The 8,106-nt window shown below is 48.1% G+C and overlaps 1 pseudogene; it reads left to right on the forward strand.

The window, feature by feature from the left end:
* Positions 1-433: 433 nt before the first annotated feature.
* On the forward strand, positions 434-611 carry LOC121000084 (annotated as a pseudogene).
* Positions 612-8,106: the final 7,495 nt, after the last annotated feature.

The following is an 8,106-nucleotide window of genomic DNA, read 5'->3' on the forward strand; positions in this document are numbered from 1 at the left end:
CTGACGTCATTGAAGGTCTCTTCCTCCACCCAGCCACGTACAACACCAAGGGTCCCTGAAAGGTGACAACAAGCCCCCTGGGACGCCTGCTGTGGTTGGTCTTCCACCTCCTCAAAGCCTCCTTCCTCCTCTGACTCCTCTTCTTCAGACTCCTCTCTCTGCGTTGCCGCAGGTCCAGCAATCGACGACGACAAGGCTGCTTCTGGTGGTGATGGTGACCACAACTCTTCCTCTTCATGCTCATCTACGGCCTGATCCAGCACTCTTCACAGGGCACGCTCCAGAAAAAATGCATATGGGATGAGGTCAATGATGTTGCCTTGGGATTGACTGACCAGGTTTGTCACCTCCGCAAAAGGACGCATGAGCCTACAGCCATTGTGCATGAGCGTTCAGTAACGTGGCCCAAAAATACCTAGCTCCGCATAGGCTGTCCTCTTTTTTTTTTATTAAAAAAAATCTGTTCTTAACAGTTTAATCTCTGTTTTGTCCCCTATCAGGGGCCAGTGTATGGAATAGATTTTAGGAACCAGGAGATGGAAAAAGATGCTTGGTCGGTCCTCTTACTTCCATTTTGGGGCACTGCGCGTACGCCTTGCAATGTACTGTGCCACCAGATATGAGTGGTGTGTTTAAGTAGTACTATTCCTATCAGTTTAATCCCTGTTACGTCCCCTATCAGGGGACGTGTATGGAATAGATTTTAGGAACCGGAAGATGGAAAAAGATGCTTGGTTGGTCCTCTTACCTCCAATTTGGGGCACTGCGCGTGCGCAGTGTAATGTACTGTGCCACTAGATATGAGTGGTGTGTTAAGTAGTACTATTCCTATCAGTTTAATCCCTGTTACGTCCCCTATTATTTTTTTTATTATTATTATTATAATAATAATAATAATAATAATAATAATTAGGTGTGTTAAGTAGTACTATTCCTATCAGTTTAATCCCTGTTACGTCCCCTATCAGGGGACGTGTATGGAATAGATTTTAGACAATCGCAAAGAGTTGTCAATAGTTGACACACTCATGACATAAATTTTATTCCTCTATGCGTCAATCTTGGCGTAGTAATGACTGCTCGTGCGCACGTTTGGGAGATTGCAGGCGATGGGGGTTTTTCAAAGCCTATGGTCATGCTGAGGTAGTTCAATGACAGTTAAGTGACCCAGAAAACAATGATTCTGCAGTGTGGGCCCATTGTTGGCCTAGTAGGCTTTAATGATCACCTTAGATGATCACAAAGTAAATTAATGTTTTTTTTATGCAAAATTATCCAGCCGATCGCTTTTGGTCTGTTCACAAAGAAGCAACGACCTTATCATCTGGGGTGTGCCAACATTGCAATCGCCAACACACTCATAGAGGTGGTTGCTTCATTGTGATACGCAAGCCCCTTCACCACCACAAGGTAACGATCACGAAGGGGAATTGATCCATGTATGTGCCTTTTTTTTGTTTTGTTTTTGCAGCCACAGTGCAGCACCAGAGGCCAGAAAAATTAGGCATGTACACATGCAGAAAGTGCACTAAAACATTTTGGCTTTAACCCTAGATGGTGGCAGATAAGTCACGCATGCAGAGATAAAATACAGCAGCGTGTGGACCATTTTTAGCCCAAGGCAGCTCATCTCATCACCAGGCCTTTATTAGTCAAATGTATCGCCCACTGTCAGTCCCTTCGGGATCCATGTCTCATTCATCTTAATAAAGGTGAGGTAATCTAGACTTTTTTGACCTAGGCGACTTCTCTTCTCAGTGACAATACCTCCTGCTGCACTGAAGGTCCTTTCTGACAGGACACTTGAAGCGGGGCAGGCCAGAAGTTCTATTCAAATTGGGATAGCTCAGGCCACAGGTCAAGCCTGCACACCCTGTAGTCAAGGGGTTCATCGCTCCTCAGAGTGTCGATATCTGCAGTTAAGGCGAAGTAGTCTGCTAACTGTCAGTCAAGTCATTCTCTGATGGTGGACCTCGAAGGGCTGTGGCGATGCGTAGGACTTAAAAAGCTCTGCATGTCCTCCATCAACAACACGTCTGTAAAGCGTCCTGTCCTTGCCGGCGTGGTCATGGTAGGAGGATTACTTTCACCTCTTCCCCTGTTAGATTTCCGTTGTGCTGTGACATCACCCTTATACGCTGTGTAAAGCATACTTTTTAATTTATTTTGGAACTGCTGCATCCTTTCCGACTTGCGGTAATTCGGTAACATTTCAGGCACTTTCTGCTTATACCGGGGGTCTAGTAGCGTGGCCACCCTGTACAGGTCGTTCTCCTTCAGCCTTTTTATACGAGGGTCCCTCAACAGGCACGACAGCATGAAAGACTCCATTTTCACAAGGTTGCATGCCGAGCTACTCATGTCCCGTTCCTCGTCCTCAGTGATCTCACTGAAAGTCTGTTCTTCCCCCCAGCCACGTACAACACCACGGGTACCAGATAGGTGACAACGAGCACCCTGGGATGCCTGCTGTGGTTGGTCTTCCTCCTCCTCCTCAAAGCCACATTCCTCCTCTGACTCCTCTTCCTCATACTCCTCTTCCAGCATTGCCGCAGGTCCAGCAAGCGATGCTGATAAGGCTGTTTCTGGTGGTGATGGTGACCACAACTCTTCCTCTTCCTCTTCACGCTCATCTACGGCCTGATCCAGCACTCTTCGCAGGGCACGCTCCAGGAAGAAAACAAATGGGATGATTTCGCTGATGGTGCATTTGGTGCGACTGACTAGGTTTGTCACCTCCTCAAAAGGATGCATGAGCCTACAGGCATTGCGCATGAGCGTCCAGTAACGTGGCAAAAAAATTCCCAGCTCCGCAGAGGCTGTCCTAGCACCCCGGTCATACAAATACTCGTTGACGGCTTTTTCTTGTTGGAGCAGGTGGTCAAACATTAGGAGTGTTGAATTACAACGTGTTGAGGACGTCCTGTAAGCCTTGGTACTTATGCACAAAGCATTGTACAATCAGATTCAACACATGTGCCATGCACGGCACATGTGTCAACTTGCCTAAATTCAATGCCGCCTACAAATTGCTTCCGTTGTCACACACCACTTTGCCGATCTCCAGTTGGTGCGGAGTCAGCCACTTATCCACCTGTGCGTTCAGGGCGGACAGGAGTGCTGGTCCGGTGTGACTCTCTGCTTTCAGGCAAGTCATCCCCAAGACAGCGTGACACTGTCGTATCCGGGATGTGGAATAGCCCCTGGGGAGCTGGGGGGGTGCCGTGTATGTGGAGCAAGATGCAGCAGCAGAAGAGGACTCAGCCGAGGAGGTTATGGAAGAGGATGGAGTAGAAGGAGTAGAGGAGGTGGCAGCAGGCCTGCCTGCAAGTCGTGGCGGTGTCACCAACTCCTCTGCAGAGCCACGCATTCCATGCTTGGCAGCCGTCAGCAGGTTTACCCAATGCGCAGTGTAGGTGATATACCTGCCCTGACCGTGCTTTGCAGACCAGATATCAGTGGTCATATGGACCCTTGCCCCAACACTGTGTGCCAGACATGCCATTACTTCCTTTTGCACAATCGAGTACAGGTTGGGGATTTCCTTTTGTGCAAAGAAATTTCAGCCGGGTACCTTCCACTGCGGTGTCCCAATAACTACACATTTTTGGAAGGCCTCAGACTCCACCAACTTGTATGGTAAAAGCTGGCGGGCTAAGAGTTCCGACAAGCCAGCTGTCAGACGCCGGGCAAGGGGGTGACTTTGTGACATTGGCTTCTTACGCTCAAACATGTCCTTGACAGACACCTGAATGTGGGCAGATGAGCAGGAACTGCTCAAGGCGAGAGATGGAGTGCCGGATGGTTGAGAGGGGGCAAGGAGGACAGCAGTGGTTGACATGGCTGAAGATGCTGGACCAGGAGGAGGATGGCGGCTTTGAGTTTGTGTGCTGCTTGTACTCATCTGTTGATCCCATAGGCGTTTGTGATTTGAGATCATGTGCCTTCGCAAAGCAGTTGTACCTAGGTGGGTGTTGGACTTCCCACGACTCCGTTTCTTTTGGCAGAGGTTGCAAATGGCATCGCTGGTGTCAGAGGCAGACACACAAAAAAATGCCACACTGCTGATCTCTGCAATGCCGTCATTCTGGTGGTGGCAACAGCATGCGTTGATTGGCGTGCTGTCTGGCTGACCCCGGGTGTCGATGCATGCTGTCTGACTGTGCCACTAGCTCCTTGCGACGACCTCCCCCTGCTTCCAACTCGTCTCCTCCTCCTCCTCTCTGTCTCCCCATCTGAACTTTCCCCCTGTTCTTCTTCTCTTCTAGCGGGCACCCACGTGACATCCACGGACACATCGTCATCATCAACCGCTTCACTTGTATCTGACAACTCAGCAAAGGAAGCAGCAGCGGGTACAACATCATCATCATCACACCGTACGTCCATGTGTGTAATGCTGCCTGACTTATCTACATCCTCTGGCAATAATGGTTGCGCATCACTCATTTCTTCCAACTGATGTGTAAATAACTCCTCTGACAGATCAAGTGAAGCGGCTGTGGTGCTAGTGTTGGTGGTGGCGGCAGGCGGGCGAGTGGTAACTTGAGAGGTGCCCGAAGCTGAGCTGGAGGAGGATGGTGCATCAAGGTTCCGAGCGGAAGCTGTAGAAGATTGGGTGTCCTGTGTTAGCCAGTCAACTATGTCCTCAGAACTTTTCAAGTTCAGGGTACGTGGCCTCTGAACGCTGGGCATTATTCTAGGGCCAAAGGGAATCACAGCACCACGACCACGACGGCCCCTGCGGGGTGGCCTGTCTCTGCCTGTCATTTTTTTTAGATTAGTTTAGTTGTACTATGCGTGCAAGCTACTGTGACACCAGATATGAGTGGCACTGTGCACTGGCAGAGGTTGGCAGAGTAGACGCTGTAGACCTGACACACACGCTTGCAGACAACTAACTGCTATTCAATCTATTACAGTCAAAATTGTAGTTTTTTTTTAAATGTAATCTACTGTGACACCAGATATGAGTTGCACTGGTGTGACACTGTGCCCTTGCAGGCCCTGAAACACACACACGTTAAGGCAACTGACTGCTATTATTTCACAGTCAAAATAGTATTTTTTTTTAAAATGTAAACTACTGTGACACCAGATATGAGTTGCACTGGTGTGACACTGTGCACTGGCAGGGCCTGAAACACATACGCGTTAAGGCAACTGACTGCTATTATTTCACAGTCAAAAAAGCAGACTGATGTTCTAGCCCTAAAAAGGGCTTTTTGGGGTGCTGTCCTTACAGCAGAGATTAGATGAGTCTTTCAGGACTGTAGTAGACACTGAATACACTAGCCTAGCTATCGATTTCCCTATTAAATCAGCAGCAGCTACACTGTCCCTCCTCTCACTAAGACTGCAGCTTCCGAATGAATCTAAAATGGATGCTGTCCAGGAGGTGGGAGGGTCTGCTGCTGATTGGCTGGAATGTGTCTGCTGACTGTGAGGTACAGGGTCAAAGTTTACTCAATGATGACGAATAGGGGGTGGGCCGAACATTGCATATGTTCGCCTGCCGCGGCGAATGCGAACAGGCTATGTTCGCCGGGAACTGTTCGCCGGCGAATAGTTCGGGACATCTCTACACAACAACTGCATAAAGTTTTTCTGTGATAAATGAGACTTGTCATCTAATGGCTCATTCGCCATTTCCTCTCTAGCCTTTGCTGAATGACGTTTTAAGCTGATCAAGTTATGTCAAAATCTATTTCAGCTTTGATATGGATGCACTGTAAATCATCTTGTAAGGTTGTTCAGAATAGATAGCCATAGCCTTTAGAGGGAACCGGTCATCAACTTTATGCTGACCTCACTGAGGGCAGCATAAAATAGTGACAGAAATGCTGGCCCAGGTCTTGAAAAGAGTCAAATCTACTTTAGAAGAGTCATGGTTATTCCTAATCTCCTGCACTCTCACCCATCTGCTGATGATTGACAGTTCTCTCCTAGGGAGAAAACTAGGTAGAAGTCTGTCAGTCATAAGCAGGTGGAAGTCTAGGTACTAGGTAGAAGTCTAGGTAGTCTAGGTAGAAAACTAGGTAGAAGTCTGTCAGTCATGGAGCAGGAATATATGAATAACCAGGACTCTTCCCAGGCCCAGTCTGCAATGATTGTGATGTTGGTTCTCGGCAACCACTTACTTTTAACTTTTAAATGACAGACCGCTGAAATCAACTCGCCCTTCTCTATTTTATGCTGCCGTTAGTATGGGCTTCATAAAGTTGATGACAGGTTCCCTTTAAGGTCTTATCTGTGGACATATGATATGTGCCCACTGTCACATTAAAGGGGTTGTCCCATGATTAAAAAAATGGAAATAAGGAAAATCAGGCATCATATAGTACATGACAATCTCTTTCTAACAAAGCTAGAACCAGCCCTGTACCACACATGGATCCAGAGATTTCCCCATTTATTGCTCCAATTGCTCTGCTAGATTTATATTAATATGGTTAATATGGAATTTCACAGGGGTGTGTCCTTTCTGCTGCAGCTCTCTCCCTGTAACTGTTAAAGTTTCTAACAGTAAAAATAGCTAGTAGGAGTTGAAGGATGAAACTAAGCATGTGTGTCCACAAACAACAGGTAGCACTATGAACTATTGAGTTTTGTAAATTAAAATAACTGCCAACTGTCCTGAATCTATGAAACCCATCTTAGGTTGTTAAAAGAACCTGGAGAAACGGGGTGTGTCCATTACACTGAAAGTAAGTGAATAAAGTGGCTTATTTCATAGTTAAACATTTCTAGTGAATTCGTAGATAAAGTTAGTGCTCTGTGATGAAGTATTTGAGAGCAAGGGGCCAATATACTGTTCATATACAGGGGCCCTTTTCAGTCTATACCGATCCTTGTAGGAGCTACACGCTATAGTTTAATAGAGTTAAATAGAGTTTATAGGTTTCTAATACCCAGAGTTAATACTAGAGATGGGACGGGGGATTCGTCGAATCCACGAATCCCTCGAATCTTGCTGGATTCGTGGAATTCGTGGACTCGAATCCCGATGTAATTTACTGGATACGAATCCGGGTGGGAGGGACTGGGAGGAGGAGCTGGGGGGCGGTGCGTTCACTGTGCTCCGGCCCCGCCGCTCCAGTACAGTTATAAAATGTGTAATTCAATAAATAATGATTCATGCTGCCCCCTCTGTAGTATAACATTCAATATATCCTACTCACAGGGCTACTGTTATATCGTAATGCAGGCCGGCCGGGCAGACGAGCGGCAGAGTGACTGACTGACGTCACGTTCCTGGCCGCCTACTTTGTGAATGAAGCAGGCGGCGCAGGCACGTGACGTCAGTCAGTCACACTGCCGCTCGTCTGCCCGGCCAGGCTGCATTACGATATCAGTAGCCCTGTGAGTAGGATATATTGAATGTTATATTACAGAGGGGGCAGCATGAATCATTATTAATTGAATTACACATTTTATAACTGTACTGGAGCAGCAATGGGGGGTCTGTGGATGACACTGTTAAGGGGTGGGGGGGTCTGTGGATGGCACTGTTATGGGGGGGGGTCTGTGGATGGCACTGTTATGGGGTGGGGGGTCTGTGGATGGCACTGTTATGGGGTGGGGGGTCTGTGGATGGCACTGTTATGGGGTTGGGGGGGGTCTGTGGATGGCACTGTTATGGGGTGGGGGGGTCTGTGGATGGCACTGTTATGGGGTGGGGGGGTCTGTGGATGGCACTGTTATGGGGTGGGGGAGGTCTGTGGATGGCACTGTTATGGGGTGGGGGGTCTGTGGATGGCACTGTTATGGGGGGTCTGTGGGTGGCACTGTTATGGGGTGGGGGGGGTCTGTGGATGGCACTGTTATAGGATGGGGGGGTCTGTGGATGGCACTGTTATAGGATGGGGGATCTGTGGATGACAGGGGGAGAGGTGAGAGGCACTATGATACTGGCACATTATGGGGGGAGGTGGCACTATAATACTGGCACATTATGGGGGAGATGGCACTATGATACTGGCACATTATGGGGGGAAATGGCACTATGATACTGGCACATTGGGGGAGATGGCACTATGATACTGGCACATTATGGGGGGAGATGGCACTATGATACTGGCACATTATGGGGGGAGATGGCACTAT

The sequence above is a fragment of the Bufo bufo genome, chromosome 4 (genome assembly GCF_905171765.1).
Source record: "Bufo bufo chromosome 4, aBufBuf1.1, whole genome shotgun sequence".
Classification (NCBI taxonomy): domain Eukaryota; kingdom Metazoa; phylum Chordata; class Amphibia; order Anura; family Bufonidae; genus Bufo; species Bufo bufo.